We start from the raw sequence: 20525 nt of genomic DNA, 5'->3' as shown, positions 1-20525 counted from the left end.
TACGTTAGTTAGGTTTAATTAGTTCTTAGTTCTAGGTGACTGATGACCTCAGAAGTTGAGTCGCATAGTGCTCAGAGCCATTTGAACCATTAGAACAATATGTGTTCTAAAATCCTGCTGCTTATCGACGTTAACGATATGGGCCTGTAATTTAGTGGATTACTCCTACTACCTTTCTTGAATATTGGTGTGACCTGTGTAACTTCCCAGTTTTTGGGTACGGATCTTTCGTCGAGCGAACAGTTGTATATGATTGTGAAGTATGGAGCTAATGCATCAGCATACTCCGAAAGGAACCTAACTGGTATACAGTCTGGACCAGAAGACTTGCTTTTATTAAGTGATTTAAGTTGCTTCACTTCTCCGAGGATATTTACTTCTACGTTACTCATGTTGGCAGCTGTTCTCGATTCGAATTCTGTAATATTTACTTCGTCTTCTTTTGTGAAGGCATTTCGGAAGGCTGTGTTTAGTAACTCCCCTTTTGGCAGCACTGTCTTCGGTAGTATCTCCATTGCTATCGTGCAGCGAAGGCATTGATTGTTTCTTGCCGCTAACATACTTCACATACGACCAGAATCTCTATGGATTTTCTGCCAGGTTTCGTGACAAAGTTTCGTTGTGATAACTGTTAAGGCATCTCGCATTCAAGTCCGCGCTAAATTTCGAGCTTCTGTAAAAGATCGCCAATCTTGGGGATTTTGCGTCTGTTTAAATTTGGCATGTTTGTTTCGTTGTGTCTGCAACAGTGTTCTAACCCGTTTTGTGTACCAAGGACGATCAACTCCGTCTTTTGTTAATTTATTTGGTATAAATCTCTCAACTTTTATCATGCATGTGCGTGTGTGTGTGTGTGTGTGTGTGTGTGTGTGTTTGTGTGTGTGTGTCAGCGCGCGATGGACACACACACACACACACACACACACACACACACGAGAGAGAGAGAGAGAGAGAGAGAGAGAGAGAGAGACAGAGAGAGAGAGAGAGATACGCGCTTAAAGAGGATTTTTCTCGGCATGCGCGGCAGTATACCTGTGCGTGTAGGCACCAGCTGGGCCTCGTGCGGTAACACACTACTGCAGCAGAGAGAAACGCGGCACGGCACCTGCTGGCCTGTTTGCGCAGCCGCAGATGACGCCCTCTACCAGGAAGCCGCGCCAGTAGGCCAGTGGACCGGCTCGCCAGCCTGTGCTCGCCCGTTTTGCGCATCGACAAACATAAAAAAAGTTGCTGCAGTTTGCCTCCACATTCCTGGCGCATCCGCGCCATCCTCAGCGCGAATAGTGGCTTCTTCCTCGTGAATCCCGGGTCTGGTTTAGGGGCTTCCTGATGTAAGCTTCTGGTTTACTTCTTGTTTATTGTCCTTCCCGTTAAAGATGACACGGATACCAACGCAGCGAACTTGGCGAAGACGTTTACTGTCATCTGATGTGCGTGTGTGTGTGGACAGACCCCATATTTAGGGTTGCCAACCGTACTTTCTAATGAAATATTGTACGTTATATCAGGCAATTCTTTTCTAGACTATGTGAGAACAATAAAGTATGTGAAAATACTTTACTTCTTATAAACTGATTTTTTATAGAATTCATTTTACATAAATCGTTAAAAAGACCATAAAACGTAATCGTAATTTTTGGGTTTAACTGATGGGATCAATAGCTGAGCCATGAACTGAGTAGGCTTGTTTTTTTTTTTTTTAAAAAAAGCCAGCTGCTGTAGCCGAGCGGTTCTAGGCGCTTCAGTCCGGAGCCGCGCGACTGCTACGGTCGCAGGTTCGAATCCTGCCTCGGGCATGGTTGTGTGTGATGTTCTTAGGTTAGTTAGGTTTAAGTAGTTCTAAGTTCTAGGGGACTGATGGCCTCAGATGTTGAGTCCCATAGTGCTCAGAGACATTTGAACAATTTTTTTTAACGCAACCAAACCTCTGATGTCAACAGTGTCACTATCAAAGTTTCGTGTCCACATTTCAATTGAGAAAGAGTGATAACTCTTTGATTTCATATTCTCTGCAACTAGTAAATACCGCGTATGAGTCTGTTAGACCGTATGAAGCATCTGTATGTGGATTAATTGTTTTACGAGAAGTTAGCCGACGGCCTCCAAAGTACTGTTCGTTACATCTAGGCAACAGCTGTAACATTTCGTGTCCTTAACAGACGATAGCTGCCAACCTCAGCGGTCAAACAGCTGTGGTGGCACTATTCCAGCGTGGAAAAGCTTTGTGTCGTGTGACTCTGTGTGTTTTCTGTGAGGCGTTCTGAGTGCAATAAAATTCGGTTATTCGCTTTAAAGCTTCGTGTAATAGTGATTCATGGATAAAGACAACTTTAGTAACCAGAGCACTCCATCTACAACTGCAAACCGTAATTTTAATCGTGAAACGGATGAAAGAGACAATAAATATATTACACCGAAAAAATGTGTCAAAAAAAACTGATACGACGGTAAGTAAACAAAACTATCACAGAACTATGAAAGTCAAGTGGCAATCGAACATAATGCTTAGCTGACTAACGATGCACGAAACAATACAATGAAAAATGCAAATTATGTGGCGCTACATTTAGAATTGCTTCCGTTGCAGCAGGACAGGTGAGTGGAAAAATGTTTTGTGGATGCATATGTTGTATATACGTGTGTGTACGTTTTGTTATGGTTATTATGGTTGGCTGGTCTGGTGGTTTGTGATGGATGATACGAACGATTTATTCTTGTTACTTTCAGGTTAATCAGCACACAGAAACAAAGCACCATGAATGTAAATTAGGACTGAAAAAAGAAAATATTGATTCCTCGGAAAATTTCTGGGCTCTTGATCTGTTTCCACATCTATAAGTCCATCTTGCAGTGATCATGAAAATGCATTTTTGTAGCCATATTTTAAATTTTTTAACTAAAACTTTAACACAGTACAATTTTGTAAGTGTGTAATATCATGGATAATCTTAAAAAAGGACTAAGAAAGTGAAAACAAAATCTCTTCTTTCGATATGAATCAGGAAAAAATTTCAACTGTGGTCTTCACCTAAACTGTCTAGTAAAACTGACAAAATTTTTTATTGTTTGTTAACAAAGCTTTAGAGTATCAACATAAATTGTTTGATTTTAGTGAGACAACTAGTTATTTACACCAAGCAACTTAAATTTAGAAAGTAATGTTGAATTTGACTATTTTGTTAAGATAGTTGAAAATTTAAAGCTGCCAAAACTCATTTTAAATATGAATGAACTTTATGGGGAAACTGCATTATTAAACCAGTTGTATCACATATATTTCTCAAGGTTCTGCAGACTTACCCACCAAAGAAAAATGACAGCAAATATTTAATAAGACAACTGATCGCTTTACACATATGCACGAATTAATTTCATTTCTATTGCTGATTCCTGCCACTTAAGCATTCACATAGTGAGTTTTTTCTGTGATGAATATTAACTGGCAGGACAAAAGAGAAAATCTCTGAATTAAATAAAAAGTAATTATTTTTTAATCTTGACTTAAATATAGACTGCAAATATTGTGTGAGGCTAATTAGCAATGACGATTACTTGTTAAATATTGCTAAAAGGAATAAAAATATATTTAAAACAAAATCATTAAGCAAAATAAATAATACTTTATTTGCATATAGAGTACTCTTTTTTCCTGCCTTTAACAACCAATACACTTAATTTGCTCAAAAAAATTGGCAACCCTACTCTTATTTCATAAACTGTGCATGAAATTTCAAGAAAAATTTCTGACAATGATGCTACGCACTGGGGCCATTTAGTCGTGTAGTAAATACGCGTTATCTTTTTATTTACCGAAATCTCTACTACTAAAACTCCATCCTGCAATCTGGAACCAGGTACCAGTCACAGCCTAGGGGCAACATAAATTCAATATTTCACGTAATTATTCGTGAATTTAAAAATTTTAAATGTTGTCATAATACATTTCTTAAGAGATATAATCATATGTTAAAAGGTTAACAGAAGACAAGTATCTCAGAAACAGTGTGTTTCTCCTGAGGCAATGTAACTGAAGACGCGCAAATACGCTGACTTCATTCTTCCAATATTAGAGAACGGGAGCTCTGGCGTCTGCTAACAAACTTCAGACATAATCTCAAAACTTTACAAAGCTATTTCCCGATGATACCCAGCACAAAATGTTGTCAGGGAAAATATTTGTCACTTCCCACATTATCGTTGTTGTTGCAGCCAGACTTCAGCATCAGGCATAACGTTTTAATTATTCCATCTTTACCTGTAACTCTTTTTGCAACACAGTTTGCAGATAGTTTCCAAATAAACCACTGAATGTAATTGCAAAATGATATCAATATAAGACATATAGTTCAGGAGATGTGACTTCACGACACTGAGATGGGTGGTAAACTGGCTTTTGCTTAAAATGGAGCACAAATTACCCAGTTTATATTCAACACATGGATACGCACTCTCGTGTATTACGTTTCTATATCATTCGTTGGTGAGAGGCCCCATTACCCTGCACGTAAGTTTCGTCGGCAGGTGGTGGGAGTATTCTTACCCTCCCACCACCTGCCTAAACAGAGGTCTCTATTCGCAAGTGAATTGTGTTACCTCATTTGGTTCGCGACTTAGCGCATTCTACTCTCCAAGTGCAACAACATGTATCATGTTACATCAGTCCAGGGAAATGGTTTCCACACTCTGAGCGTCCAGTGTCGGTGGCCATGCTAATGTTACTACTTCTGCACCACTTGTTAGCAGCAGACACAGTGGCTGCACCAAAGACTGGGATGGCGTGGAGTTTTACAATTATTTATTGAACTTCCTTTACAATTTCTCCCTCGTCGTCGCTGTCCAGTACTGCGGATCCGTCCGCCTGGCTGCTGCTGTACAGATTCTCCGACAATGTGCGCAACATGCGCCGCTGATCGCACTCGGGAGCCTCAGGCCACCAGTGCTCCGCTGAAGCCAGGATGCCCTGTGGTCGAGATGAACTCGTCGCCGCCCGGCGCCCCAGTACGGGCACGCCCACGGAGCCGCGTCGCCGTGATGTCAGCTGCCGACGCCTGCTGCACCGGCGGCCGGGAAGCTGTCAGTCGCGATGTCCGTGAGGACCCGTCATGGACGGACCACACGCCGTGGCGCCGGGTTGCAGTGAAGTCCGGGCATGAGTCCCCGGCGGCGCCTGTGACCGAGACCGCGCTGCGGCCTGTCCTGCTGGAAGTTTTCGCTGTAGTTAGTCAGCCATAGTGCCGACCGAACTCGGGCCGACCTCCAGGGCTGAAGTTGATATCTGGCGGCGAACGGATGATTTCTACGAGCTGGAACAGACTTCCGGAATCGTCACCTACAAAGATTGAACATTCGGACACGGATCATGTCCGTCCTCAGATCGGAAATGCTTCCTAACGGTTTCTGTCTATTGCTGCCTGCGCTCCACTATTTATATCCGGCAGGAGGACGTTTCTTACCCTCGGTGGTAGCTTTTTGTTATTACTCCTGCAGTATATTGCAGCGTAACTTAGCGTGCTGGCCTCACTTCCCTTTCTGAGCACTCTCCAGGCTTCGCTCGGCGCTGTCTGTGTGCGTCCTTGCGTCAGCCTGCTGGTAGACTGCTGCTGTCAGCAACACTATCTGTGCCTGCCTACTTCGCAACGCCTCGGTCGCCGGCGTGCCTCTGGATCGGCATTCTCCACTGCACGAAACAACGCTTACTACATGTGGCCACAACACTAGTCTCAGTGCCCTGTAACATGTAAGAGCACATGTACACCTGATGCACTGCCTTCTATATTCAATAAAGAGCTGGTGGTCTTGGGTGGTGTGGCTGTTTACTGGTTGCTATCAGCTTGCGGTTGTGTTCTTTGCTGCCGCGACTACTGGGCAAGGGAACTATCAGTTACAGTAGGAGTCGACCCTAACGAACTGTCCAACACGCCAACATTCTACAAAAGTCTGACAAACAAAGCACCATCCCATTCCCTCCCCCAAAAATGTGTACACCTCAATCCGCAGTTGTGCTACACACACGCGCACACACACGCATACGTACACACACACACACACACACACACACACACAGAGAGAGAGAGAGAGAGAGAGAGAGAGAGAGAGAGAGAGAAGAGACTAATACGAAAACTCAGCACAATGATTAATCAGCTGGCCGCTTCAAAATATGATTCAGTGCTAAAATTCTAGCGATCGATCAGGAAATATAGCGTTTTAATTATTACAGTCTGAGTGGATTTAAACAAATGTCTTCAATGGTTAAGATTTGACACCAAAAACGCGAAGGGTCGCAATGATGTTTGCATCGCTTTTGGATGTTGTAAATCGACCTCACTGCTCTTGGTACATGAATTTCACCAGTTAATATGAAACAACTGGATGGTGCTTCAGTTTCTCTTTGATAAACAGACCTCTCCGTTTAACACAAACTAGCACAGCTTCATAGGAACATGTGAGGTGTATGGGGAAAGTAAGGACCGATTAGGTGCGAAATGGAAATCCCTGCGAAAATCCGATGGAACTTTGCGCAGATGTGTTGGGCACCGTCTTTAGTGTGCCTATCGATCGCTTTACGTCTCTCTGTTCAGTTCAGAGCGGAAAAGAGATCACGTAGAAATACCTAAAACAACAGTGTCTCTCGCCAAGTATGTAGATCTGGTGAGAGATTTCGCCTGATGCTATGTAGCCCACATAACATAAACGCCGTGCGCTTCTTTCTTCAAGACAACTTTCAGCCGCATTCTGCAGGGGAAATGAAGACCCTCCTGCAGCGTTTTCGATGGGAAGTGTTTGGTCACCCACAATACGGCCCTTCATTGGCTCCCTCCGTTGTTCACTCTGCTCACATTAACCGCTGTCCACGAAGACAACATTTTTGTACAAACAACGAAAGGCAGACCGGCGTAGATAATTGGCGCACAGTACAGGCATCTGCTTTCTGTGACGAGGGTACTGGAAAGTTTGTACAACGCCGCGACAAATGTCTGAGTCGGAACGGCGACTATTTAGAGAGGTAGCTGGAAGGTGTGGCTACCTGTTGCGAACAAAATATTTTTTATTTTCACTGTGGTGTTCATTTCGCGACCGGTCAGACCTTACTTTCCGAAGAGCATAACTAGTGGAAACTGGTCAAAAATTACTTGGGGGTCACTGAAAAGATGCGCGCACTAATCAGTATAGTTTATAGTGCTGACTGCTTTGGTGAAGACAGATAGCGTCGCTCACGGGGTGGAAGCAGAGCCACTAGCCTTTTGCAGCATCGTTCACCCAACCGATGCCGGTCCTCTTGTTTGGAGCCGAATGGAGGCTTAGACGAGCTTGAGACGATCCTGGATGCGGATTTCTCGACCTCCGGTATCGGGTGGAGAACTGTAGGACCCCCACCCCCTCCCTCCACTTAGCAGGTCAGGCGTGTACTGGACGCAGGAAGCAGCTACTAGTGTACGAGTACCTAAACACGCGTGGGTTATTTTAGGACAGAGGCAGCCTCCACACTTCCGATAAGAGGCGTAGTGATTTCACACGGTTAAGAATATTATCCCCATCAATTAAAGAATGTAACATTTGCTATGGCAAACCGGAGAAAGAAAATGTTAAGATAGCGTTAATTAACTGCAGAAGCAACTTCAGACAGCCCCCAGAACTAGTCTTTCTTATAAACTGTAACAATGTCCACGTAGTTATAAGGACGGAAATCAGGCTGAATCAAGATGTTAATAGCAAAGGAATTCTAGATTCCGATTAGAATATATATCGCAAAGATAACCGGTGTTGTAGGCGCGTTTATAGTCGTAAAAATACAATATTAAAGGTGGATCAAACACGTTCACTGGATGCTTTTGTAGACCCCCTCCCTCAGCAGTGGTAGCGGTGGACAATTTGAGGGGAAACTTGGAGAAAAGAAATATTACAGTATTCGGTGGATATATCAGCTTACCAGTTGTAGAGTTGCAGGCTATAGTGATTAGAGCCATCTAGTAGATACACGGAATCGTGTGAAATTGTTCTAGATGCCTTATCCAAAAATTACCGTAAGCAGTTAGTCAGAGAAACGGCTCATGAAGAAAACATCCTAGATCTCCTGGTGACAAACACACCCGAACCTTTCAACTCAACGTAGAACAGGGAATCAGTTATCATAAGGTCTTTACAGCATCACTGAATACAGCAATGAATAGGAGCGCAAAGACAGGTTTGAATATATTTCCACTTAGCAAGAGCGACAAGAAACATGTTTCAGATAAGCTGAGCGGTCAGTATCAAAATTCCATCTCTAGCACTGAACAGTGTTGAGCAACAGCAAAATTGAAGAGCATTTGTGTTAAGCATCAACAAAGCTGAACAACATTGTATAACACGCTGGAGACACGTAAGTGCCATACAGATTTGTGAGGTATGGAAAACGTCCGCTGTGATTCAACAGCAGTGTTAAAAAATTGCTATGAAAGCAAGGAGCTTGACGGCAAATGTAAACGTAGTCAGAACCTCACAGACAAGCCAAAACTGAACGAAGCCGAAATTAACGTAAGAAGAACTATACGTGAAGCGTTCAGCGAATTCTAAAGTATTCACAACGAATTCTAAGAAGTTCTGGTCTTACGTTAAATTAGTGAATGTATCGAAGTCGTCTATCCAGGCACTGTGTGACCGCATTGGGGTCGCAATGGAGGATGACACAGAGAAGACCGATATACTAAAAGTCTTTTTTTCCAAAACAGTTTCACTGAGTAAGATTCACTGTAGTTTCTCTGTTGGACCGTCGCACGAACGTCAGATTGACAGATATGGAAATAAGTGACAACAGGATAGAAAAGCAACTGGAGACGCTCAACAGACGAAAGACCACTGGACCTGACGGCGCACCAATACGGTTTTACATATAGTTTGCGACTAGCAGAAGTGTATTCTAGGTCGCTGGAGGAACGAAGCGTTCCTAATGGTTGGAAAAGACAGCAGCTCATTCCCGTTTTGAGGAAAGGTCGTCGAACAGACGCACAAACTATAGGCCTATATCTTCGACATCAGCCTGTCGTAGAAGTTTGGAATATGTTTTATGCTCGCGTATTGTGACATTTTTGGAGACCGGAAACCTCCTCTGTAGAAATCAACATGAATTTCGAAAACAACGATCGTAGGAAACCCAGCTCGCTCTGTTCGTCCACGAGACCCAGAAAGCAGGAGATATCGGCACCCAGGCTGGTGCCGTGTTCTTTGGCTTCCGTATGGCTCTGCCGCCTAAGGAACGAAATACGAGCGTACAGAATATGAGACCAGCTGTGAGTTTAGATTGAAGAGTTTATCAAACGGAACACAGCATGCCTTTCTCAAAGGACAGAAACCTCTAGACGTAAACTTAACTTCGGTGTACCCCAACGGAGTTTCAGGATCAGTACTTTTCACAACATATATAAAATGGACTGCGTCGGAAGTTCCATGAGGCGTTTCACGGACGATATTGTTGTATGCAGAGGAGCTGCAACTCTAGAAAATTGTAGTGAAATGCAGAGCATCGACGCTTGGTGCACGGGATGGCAATTACTTCCTTACTCCTTGGCGCTACAGCCCGTGTAGGGGCTTGCCCTCCTGGACAACCTCGGCTCACTCTTCTGTGCTGGCTGCCTTGGCTCTCCATCTTCTAACTCCCATTCTTCTCAAGTCTTCTACGTTGTCTAGCCATCTGGTCCTTGGTCTGCCCCTTATACGGCGTCTATCTGGTTTTCCTTTGAAAACTTTCTTGACTGTGCTGCTCTCCACCATTCTTTCTACATCTCCCAACGAACGTACTCTATTACTCTTTATTTCTGTCACGATATCTGGTTTGTCGTACAACTCTCTGACATCCTTATTATTTCTGATTCGCCAAAACCCCCTATCATTCACTGACCCGAAGACTTTCCTAAGTTTTTTCTTTTTTTATATATATGTATCTGGGATTCACAGTCATGTAGAACTTTATAAAAGACATCATATTTACGCCAGTGATTGTAACACTTCCTTTATTTCACGATTGCAATTTCGGCCTTAGGCTATTATCAAGTGTAGATTTTTGTGGCTTTAAGCCATGTCAACTTAAAATGAGCTGACACATTTATATGTAATTGTCATTACTTTTAAATACATTCGTGACGATGCAATATGTGTGCTCGCAATATGTAACAGCGTCACGAATGTATTTAATAGTAATGACAACGGCATATAAATATGTCAGCTCATTGTAAGTTGAATGGCTTAAAGTCACAAAAATCTGCACTTGATAATGGCCTAAGGTCGAAACTGGAATCGTGAAATAAAGAACGTGTTACAGTCACTGGCGTAAATATGATGTCTTTTATAAACTTTCCTAAGTATCTTCCTTTCCCATCTCTGCAACAACTTCTCATCATTTTGCGTCCTTGTCCAAGTCTCCGAACCGTACATCACCACAAGTCTCGCTGCTGTACGATACACTGTCACCTTCAGATTCCTATTGGGGCTTCTTGCTTTAAATACTATAATCAGTGCGAAGTAGCTCCTGTTACCAGCTGTAATCCTCGCACATATTTCTTCTCTCATATCATTATTCTCAGTTACCAGTGACCCAAGATATCTGGAGCTCTCGCAGCGTTCAAATTGTTTCCCATCCGAAGTCATGCTTCTGTCCCCTACGCTATACCTTTTCCTACATGCTAACATATACTTAGTCTTTGACCGATTTATTGTCAGCCCCATCTCCACTCCGTATCTTTCTAATTTTTCAAGCTTTTGTTCCAGGTCCTGTTTCCTTCTGGATAAGACGGAATGGCCTTCAACATAAACAAATGTAACGTATAACGCAAAAATAGACAGAAATACCGGTTACTGTATGGTTATAGGATTTCAGAACAATCTCTAGAAGTAGTTATATCCATAAATATCTAGAAGCATGTGCACGGAGCGAGTTAAAATAGAATGACCACATAAAACTAATCGCTGGTAAGGCAGATGCCAGACTCCAATTCTTTGGAAGAATCCTTAGAAAATGTAGTCCACCGAGGAAAGAGGTTTGCAAAATACTCTTTCGACCAATCATTCAATATTGGTCCTCAGTCTGGCATCCGTACCAGGTAGGACTGATAGACTAAATAGAGAAGATCCGAAGAAGAGCAGCACTTTTCGTTACAGGTTCATTTAGTAAGCACGAAAGCGTCACGGAAATGCTTAGTCAACTCCAGTAGCAGAAGCTGCAAGAGGTTCGTTTGGAATCACGGTGTGTTCCGACAGCATACGTTCGTAGGAGAGTCAACCAGTATATTGTTTTCTCCTACGTACATCTCGCAAAGTTAGCATGAAGCTAACATCAGAGGGGTTCGTGGCCACACAGACGCTTACCAGCCGTCGTTCTTGCCTCGAATCATTCGCGACTGGAACAGGAAAATGGAGGAGTAACAGTGGTACTAAGAGTAACCTCCGCCACATACCGCAAGGTGGCTTGCAGAGCGTAGTCGTAGATTTAGATGTAGATCCAAAAATTTAGTCCCAATTCAGTAATTCGTCCAAAATAGTCTTGCACATTTAAGATGATCCAAGATCAATTTGGATGCTAAATATTTACCTCAATCTTTCGGTAAGTGTACAGTTGTACAATAATCGTTTAGCACACACGTATTCACGTTACTTTCACAAAATGGACCCTCACCCTCTTTATTCATACCTGAAACTAATGTGATACCTGCTTTCACAACAACATAATCCTACAAAGCTCCCCATCAAGATGCAGAAGCAGCTTGTATCTTTCTTACACACATTAGCTCGCCGAATACTGTAATCTCCAGCTCTCTTCAACGTTCGACCACTTCAGTCGACTGTCTACCGCATCTCCAAAATCAAACTTTCGATACATACGTATGCGAATTATTAACATACACATATAAGTCCTGGTGGAGTATAGGATATAGGTATATGTTACACTACACTCCGGTAAACATACGCTCCGTTAAGCCGCTACGATCGACGGCGAACCTGCCATCGACTATTCTACATCTGCATCCGTACTCATTCATCCACATACTTACTCTGTAAGTCACAAGCATTTGGCATACGGTTCAAAGAAACACTTTCATGCTATCACTCGACCGTTTCACTTTAGAACAGCGCATCGAATAAATGAACAGCTATACCTTTCCATGCGAGCGCTGATTATTCTTATTTTACTGCGACTGTCGTTTCTCTCCTTGTAGCTAGGAGTCAGCAAAATATTTTGAATAATGAAAAACGGCACCATGTGCCTATTTTTTTTTCTTTCTTGGCACAACACGTTTCGAGAATTTATTCACATTTTCGTGTGCATTCGTTTACATAAATATTTTCTGTCACCTTTGCATGTGTCATCTTTGCCTCTTGCAGTAGATTTGTCTTTTTGAGGTTACACTGCAATCCGAAAATCGGACAAAATGAATCTTGGAATGTTTTGATATTGTCGTAAATCGAGAATTCTTTATATCAGCAGGAAAATTACGAATGAGGTCGCCCACGCTGGGCGTCAAAATGTAGTGAATGAAAAAATTATCTTCTCTTATATAAAATGACATGTAGATGAATGATGAGGCAGCCCCACGTTGGGCGCCAAAAATGTAGTAAATATAAGTATTTAAGTGAAATCAAACACAAAATGTTCTGAAAGTAGGAAACTGATAAGCAAATGGAACAGACTGTTCAGATGAATAAAACATGCAATGACTGCATTTATTTTAGTAACTTTTTCACACAAAACAAAAAAATTACAAATCTCAGGTCCAATTTGACTTGACGTGGACACGACTCAGTCATTACGGTGAAGGACGGGGGGGGGGGGGGAGGGGGGAGGGGAGAATGAATGAATCATCTCACCATTATTATTCCTGATCATTCGTCGTGTTGTGCTGTGCAGCGCGAGTCTGCTGCTCTTCACGGAGACCCGCAGCCCGCAGCCTTACGGGGAGGCCCAGGCACGGTCTCCACGTTGACTTCGCCGTGTGTTGCGTGGCCGAAATGCCGGGAGGCGATGGATGAAAGAGCCCTCATGTCCTCTTACTTCCACGCTGCCTCCCGACTCCTCACTCCTCATCTCTCTCTAAGCCTAACGGTTCTTCGAAATTTTCTTCCTCCCGGCGTTAAATAAATAATGGCGTGTGACGAGGGCCTCCCATCCGGTAGACCGCTCGCCTGGTGCAAGTCTTACAATGTGAGGCCACTTCGACGACTTGCGCGTCGATGGGGATGAAATGATTATGATTATTAGGACAACACAACACCCAGTCCCTGAGCAGAGAAAATATCCGACCTAGCTGGGAATCGAACCCGGGCCCTTAGGATTGACAGTCCGTCGCGCTGACCACTCAGCTACCAGGCGCGGATCCTCCCAGCATTGTCATTGGCGGACTGAATTTCGAATACCACCCAGCGTCCAGTTTCATGACCACCCTGTGCAGGGTAGAAATTTTCTACGTCTCGTGGGCTGGTATGTGAATTGGGAGCCGGCCGGGGTGGCCGAGCGGTTCTAGGCGCTACAGTCTGGAACCGCGCGACCGCTACAGTCGCAGGTTCGAATCCTGCCTCGGGCATGGATGTATGTGATGTCCTTAGGTTAGTTAGGTTTAAGTAGTTCTTAGTTCTAGAGGACTGACGACTCAGAAGTTAAGTCCCATAGTGCTCAGAGCCATTTGAACCATTTTTTTGGCTTGGCGTCTCTCTGACGATTTCAGTGGCAAGACAGTTCTCAGCGTTGATGGCATGACGTTTCGATGCTTTTCTGCGTTCCTAAGTTGCCTTGAAAGCAGCTACATATCACTTCTTCTCTCTGCGTGAGGACTCGACAGTCTTGTATTTGCATGTCATCGAAGAATCTGCTGATGTTCGTCATTTATAAGCAATGACCTTACTGTCCAGAAAACATCTTTTTAAGTAGGGTGATTTCTTCAGTAGTTCTTCAGTCCCACAGACCTGATTGTGCGAATTCTTGGCTCTTTGTTATGCTCCTTCATGGTACCTGTAGGGTGCTGGAATTGTCGACACGTTCTTGCTTTCTAAGACAGCTAAAAACGGCTGCTGCGAGCCAGAAGAATTTAGACGCCTTCTCGTGCACATTCTTGACGTTCCGTCCCAGTCACAGTAGGGCTCCATCAGTTTTCGCCGCGCCTTCATAAAGCGTCCATTCCTCAGCGATGTGAGGGTACCCACCCAGCTATCCCCAGCGTGTTTGCAGAGTGGCTCCAATGTCCGCATCTCGGGCACCCGAGTGGTCCGCCACTCTCCTCGTTCTGGGCCGCTGGCGCAGTGAGTTGGCGAAAGTGACTCCCCACAGAAGGGAATGTTACAGATGGTATTTTTGTTTGTCTGCTTACAAGTATTGTGAAAATGTACGTACAAGGTGGAGAAAAATTGCGTCACGAAATTTTAACCCTGGATAGCTGATGTCAGAGGCAATTCTGACGTTACGCCTAATAATGGAAGCAAGGCTAAAGAAAAATCAAGACACTTTCATAGGATTTGTCGACCTGGAAAAAGCGTTCGACAATATAAAATGGTGCAAGCTGTTCGAGATTCTGAAAAAACTAGGGGTAAGCTACAGGGAGAGGCGGGTCATATACAATATGTACAACAACCAAGAGGGAATAATAAGAGTGGACGATCAAGAACGAAGTGCTCGTATTAAGAAGGGTGTAAGACAAGGCTGTAGCCTTTCGCCCCTACTCTTCAATCTGTACATCGAGGAAGCAATGATGGAAATAAAAGAAAGGTTCAGGAGTGGAATTAAAATACAAGGTGAAAGGATATCAATGATACGATTCGCTGATGACATTGCTATCCTGAGTGAAAGTGAAGAAGAATTAAATGATCTGCTGAACGGAATGAACAGTCTAATGAGTACACAGTATGGTTTGAGAGTAAATCGGAGAAAGACGAAGGTAATGAGAAGTAGTAGAAATGAGAACAGCGAGAAACTTAACATCAGGATTGATGGTCACGAAGTCAATGAAGTTAAGGAATTCTGCTACCTAGGCAGTAAAATAACCAATGACGGACGGAGCAAGGAGGACATCAAAAGCAGACTCGCTATGGCAAAAAAGGCATTTCTGGCCAAGAGAAGTCTACTAATATCAAATACCGGCCTTAATTTGAGGAAGAAATTTCTGAGGATGTACGTCTGGAGTACAGCATTGTATGGTAGTGAAACATGGACTGTGGGAAAACCGGAATAGAAGAGAATCGAAGCATTTGAGATGTGGTGCTATAGACGAATGTTGAAAATTAGGTGGACTGATAAGGTAAGGAATGAGGAGGTTCTACGCAGAATCGGAGAGGAACGGAATATGTGGAAAACACTGATAAGGAGAAGGGACAGGATGATAGGACATCTGCTAAGACATGAGGGAATGACTTCCATGGTACTAGAGGGAGCAGTAGAGGGCAAAAACTGTATAGGAAGACAGAGATTGGAATACGTCAAGCAAATAATTGAGGACGTAGGTTGCAAGTGCTACTCTGAGATGAAGAGGTTAGCACAGGAAAGGAATTCGTGGCGGGCCGCATCAAACCAGTCAGTAGACTGATGACCAAAAAAAAAAAAAAAAAAAAAAAAAAGCTGATGTCAGTAGAAACCAAAATTACTAGGGTTTTGCTGGTGGTTTCTGCGACGTGTTGCACGAGATCCAGATTTCTCGACCATTGTGTTGTTTAGCGATGAGCGCACCTTCCATCGGGACGGCCTTTACAACACTCGTAACATTCATTACGAGGCAAGGGAAATCCTCACGACACGTACGTCCACTGACATCAGGAACGATTTTCGCTCAACATTTGGGCAATCATTGTGGGTGACCATCTGATTGGGCTGGTCCGTCTACCTCCTCTGTTACCGGGGCAAATTACCTTCACCTGTTGCAAGAAACTCTGCTCGGCATGCTGGAAGTTGTTCCCCTGGACATACGGCTACGGATGTGGTTGCAGCTTGATTGGGCGGCCGCACATAACAGTCGTGCTGGGCGCGGATATTTAAATGAACTCCTCGATGGCTGGGTAATTGGCAGGGGCGCTAGTAGGACATGGCCCCCACGATCACCAGACCTCACGCCGCCGGACTTTTTCCTGTGGGGATTCCTCACCCGCCGCACGCAAACCACCTAGAAACGAAGAGGAATTAATGGATCGCATTCAACATGCCGTCAGTCACATCAGGGCAATGGCGTCAGACAGTCGCCAGTTCGAGTACCTACTTTAAGTAAACAATCTCCTAGAGGCGTAAAAGGCCGTTTTCAGATCCGACACAATTTGTAAAAGACAATCTGTACCCGAACTAACAGCTGTTGACGGGTTTGTTCCCGGCTCGTCTTATCATGAAACTTCAATGGATGTGTCGAGACTCCGGCGGATTCGCCCCCAGACTGGAAGGCTGGTGCGCTACCGCCGACCGTGCGGGCCGCCTTGGATACATCGCGATCTCCGGCAGGCAAAGCATTCGCGGTCATGCGTTGTCCAGAGCATCCGGCAACAGGGCGATCCCGCGGCCAATCGGAGCGCCTGGCGTCAAGTTCCCGTACTTCAATAATTGTGCGTTGTCGACCTACACAACATTAGTAATTTTGGTTCCTACTGGCATCAGCTATCCGAGGTTAAAATTTGGTGACACAGTTTTCCTTCACCCTGTATTTTGAACGTTAGGTGTGGACTAATTCCTGTCGTAGTTTGTTATTTGTGAAGAAAGCTGCTTTCACTTTATGTGACTTAAGTAGTCTCCTAGTTTTTGAGAAATGTTTATGTAAGGTATGCTGGCCATACATTTACTGTATTGACTCTGTACCCTCGAAAGTCTCGAAAGTCTCCTCGGGTTTGCTGACAGATCCTATAATCAACTTGATTCAATATTTCGGCGATCCATCTGTCCACCATCTTCAGGAGGACGCTGCTGTTGCTACTGAATCCCGATGAAAGCTGATGACAAGACTACAGATCGTCATCCTATAGAGGACTTCGTACCGCACACGATGCATGCGCCGCACGTCACAATTATTGCCCTCCAAGACTGGGCAGGTGGCGCCGGGCCTTGTAGAACACCGGCGGCAACGATATATCGCACTTAAAGACTATTTACAAACTCCCTGGTTGGATGCACCGAAGAACATTCTGCTTTGATGTAATTTAGTAAAGAGTTCCACGTCATGCTAAGAGGAAAGCCATTCTCTCTATTAATCACTTTTTCTGCCAACCTAATTTCGATTGCCTCTTTTTAAACACTGTTCCAAAAACCAGAAGTGTTGGCAGCTATCACAGTCTCGTCAGATTTCATCCAATGTCCCTCTTTTATGTAATGTTTTGCTACAGTCGATTTTTCCGGCTGCTATGGCTCCACACGACGGCGATGTTCCACGCACTTGTCTTGAATTGTGCGGACAGAACGGCCGATGTAAGCCTTCCCACATTGACACTGAACCTAAGCCCCGAATCATCTTTCACAGAGAAGAGTAATGCCCTGGTCTTGGAAGGTGGACGGAGCACACTCTTAATCTTAAAAGTACTTGACATTCTTCCAATCTTGACTATATATCTCCAGCATAACGAATAACACAGTCGGGCGAATTTGCTTCTCAGAGTATCCATTGTTCTTAAAAACAGCCATCAAATGTGCAAGTTCTCGGGTTGAACTGTCCGCGTCGGAAATGGTATATGCTCTGCGTACCAGAGCCCTAAGATGCCACTGCGTTAGTATCTTATCATGCAGATACCGATCAGTATGTGTCGGCTTTCGATGAACACTTGTTTTTTTGTAAACCATGACGTCCAACAATGGAAGCATCCCACCACTTTCAACCTCCATGGTAAATTTAATGCTGGAACGAAGACAGTTGAAGTGGTCCAAAAATCTGTTGAGAGCTTTACATACATGAGGCCAGACGAAATGTTCATCTACAGTATGTAGATAGCTGTTTCTTTCTGGTGGATTTTGATGTTGCGGTATTCATACTCACTACAGCGACCTTGTGGCCACCAATTCCTGTTACCGTCATGGCGTTCTCTATTTGCTGACGAGTGTTTATCGCTAAGAGGTCTAGTAGGTTATTGCAATCATTTAGACTTTGTGTGGGCTCCTGAACTAAATGATCAAAATAATTCTGGAAGGAAGCATTTAGTACTACGTGCCGCCTATAAACGAACCTTCGCATTCCATTAGCGTGTGGAGTGCGGAAAGAGTTACTCCTTCATTGCATTGCGCATGTAGTTATTGGTCCGATTTTCTCTTAGAAGTCCCTGCTGGTCCGATAAGTAAGGGGCTGTAGTAGATTCCTAGATTTCTCACTCAATACTGGTTTTCTCGTGTGTGAAACAAGCCGGTCACCATTTGCGCTCTGCTCCTCTGTGTACGTTCAATATCCCCCGTTAGATCTATTTGGTATTGGTATCACACAAAGGATGAGTCGCGCAACTGCTTTTTAAGCAATCTCATTTGTAGACTTATCCTATTTTCACAGTATCCTACCAATAATCCGACGTCCATAACCTTCCTTAGTAACTATTGAGCGTAATACAAAATATTACTTCCAAGATTTGTACGAGTTGAGTGATCCCAGATGTGACTCCTTGATACTGTAGGTACTGGTTAATGGTTTTTGCGTTTTGTGAACACGTCAATTTTACAGCCAATGTTTGAACCACTTTGAAATCTTTCCAACAACTGACTGAATATTTCTGCAGCCACTTTCAGACTGCACTTCATTATTCGAGGGACGTTCAATAAGTAACGCTATACATTTTATCCGTGAAAGAAGGTTGCTTTTATTCAGTATTTCAATATATCATATTATTCTCCACTCTTTTGGCTACAAATTCCTGTTTTTCTACATAATCTCCGTTCTATGCGAGGGCCTTGCACCAGCTTGCTGGGAGGCCCTGTATGCCCGCGTAGTACCCACCACTCTACTGGTTGACGTCAGAGCCAACGTCTTGTAGCATCAATAACGTCCCCGTCACCCATGTACAGCTTCTCGCGGATTGTGTCCGTCATTGGGCCAAACAGGGGAAAGTCAGAAGGTGTGAGATTCGAGCTGTAGGGTGGATGAGGACGGACTGTCCAATGAAGTTTTGTGAGCTGCTGTCGGGTGCACGGACCTGTGTCAGACCTTACGTTGCCATGGAGAATGAAAAGTCCGTTGGCGAACACGCTGAAGTCCTCTCTTCAATTTCCTGAGGCTAGCACGCGGCTGATCGGACAGTTTGCGCGACTTAGTTGCGATGATGACAGACGCCTCGCCCAATGTCTCATCGTGCTTTTGTTCGCTGCAAGGTCTCAGTAGACATTCTGCAAGCGCCTTTGGTTATCCGCGATGCTCTAGTTTTCCGCCAAAAGCAACTCAGTGACAGCTGTCTGCTTGGAACGCACCTCCGTTACAGACGCCATTTTGAAGGCTACGTATAGCGTCGCCATCTATCGAAACTAAGTGAAACTACAGGGGCTGAAGCGGAGATACTGTACGATGTCCTACAACAAACTCTGGATTTTTCCAACCGAAACTCTCCGAGAAAAAAATTTGTTGCATTACTTATTAAACGCCCCTCGTAGTAACTGCGTCATTACAAGAAGTCTCAGGTTACTATTAATATTATCTTCCAGTCATTAATTTACAACATGGACAGCAAGGAGTCCACTGTGGCTCATCTCATGTTATGGCGGGTTTGTCGATGACTCCATATAAGATACAATGCTGATTCCTCCGTCGCACGAAATTTTCGATCCAGTCATAAGTACCTCTTGATATCTCGTACTTTCAATAATAAGCGTAGGTTTGGCTGAGTGAAACGCTTTTTGGAAGTGAAGAAGTACTGTGTCTACCCGGCTGCTTTGTCCCGTGGCTCTCAGTCACGCAATCTTACTTTGGTTAACAACGCATGAAGTGGTTCGAAGTCCAGTGCTCTGTACCACAGCCACGGAAGCGCTCTCTCTCTTTTATCCCTTTCTTTCTCTCCAAGACAGCAGCTGTCTGTAATCAAATTTATGTAGCTATATTTTTAGAACTGTTAAGAGCATTCGCCAGTAATTCATCTCTATCCCAACCCCAGTTTCTTTAAAGAATCGAGCTCCCATGTATAAAACATCCGTTTCAAGCTTTTCAATGTGTATGACGTCATATCTCCTGAACTATGTGTCGTACAGTCATATAATTTTACAGGTACATTCAATGGCATATCTAGATACTGTCTCCAACTGTATTGCATAATAGAGTCAGTAGTAGAGAAGTGATAAAGTAGAACGTCATGCATCATGCTGAACTTTTATCGCGTGAACAGCGAAAATACAGCAAACGATAAATTTTTTTTCCTATTATTTTGTGTGACGTGTCAGCGAGAAAAAGTTTAGATAAGGGTTCAAATTATATATAAAGTTTGTTGAAAGCCTCTAAATGCTCTCATTCTCAAATGCTGGATGAATATAGTCTGGCTAATTTGCATGCCGTGAGTTACGCTGCCTTAAGACATAAACACAGCTTGTAACTATAATACTTGTCTTGCTATGTTAAACCTGTAAAACAAGACTACACTTCTTAATCATC

This window comes from Schistocerca cancellata, chromosome 6 (genome assembly GCF_023864275.1).
Source record: "Schistocerca cancellata isolate TAMUIC-IGC-003103 chromosome 6, iqSchCanc2.1, whole genome shotgun sequence".
NCBI classification, from domain to species: Eukaryota; Metazoa; Arthropoda; class Insecta; order Orthoptera; family Acrididae; genus Schistocerca; species Schistocerca cancellata.
The sequence above is the reverse complement of the archived record's forward strand: the minus strand, read 5'-3'. Positions refer to the sequence as shown.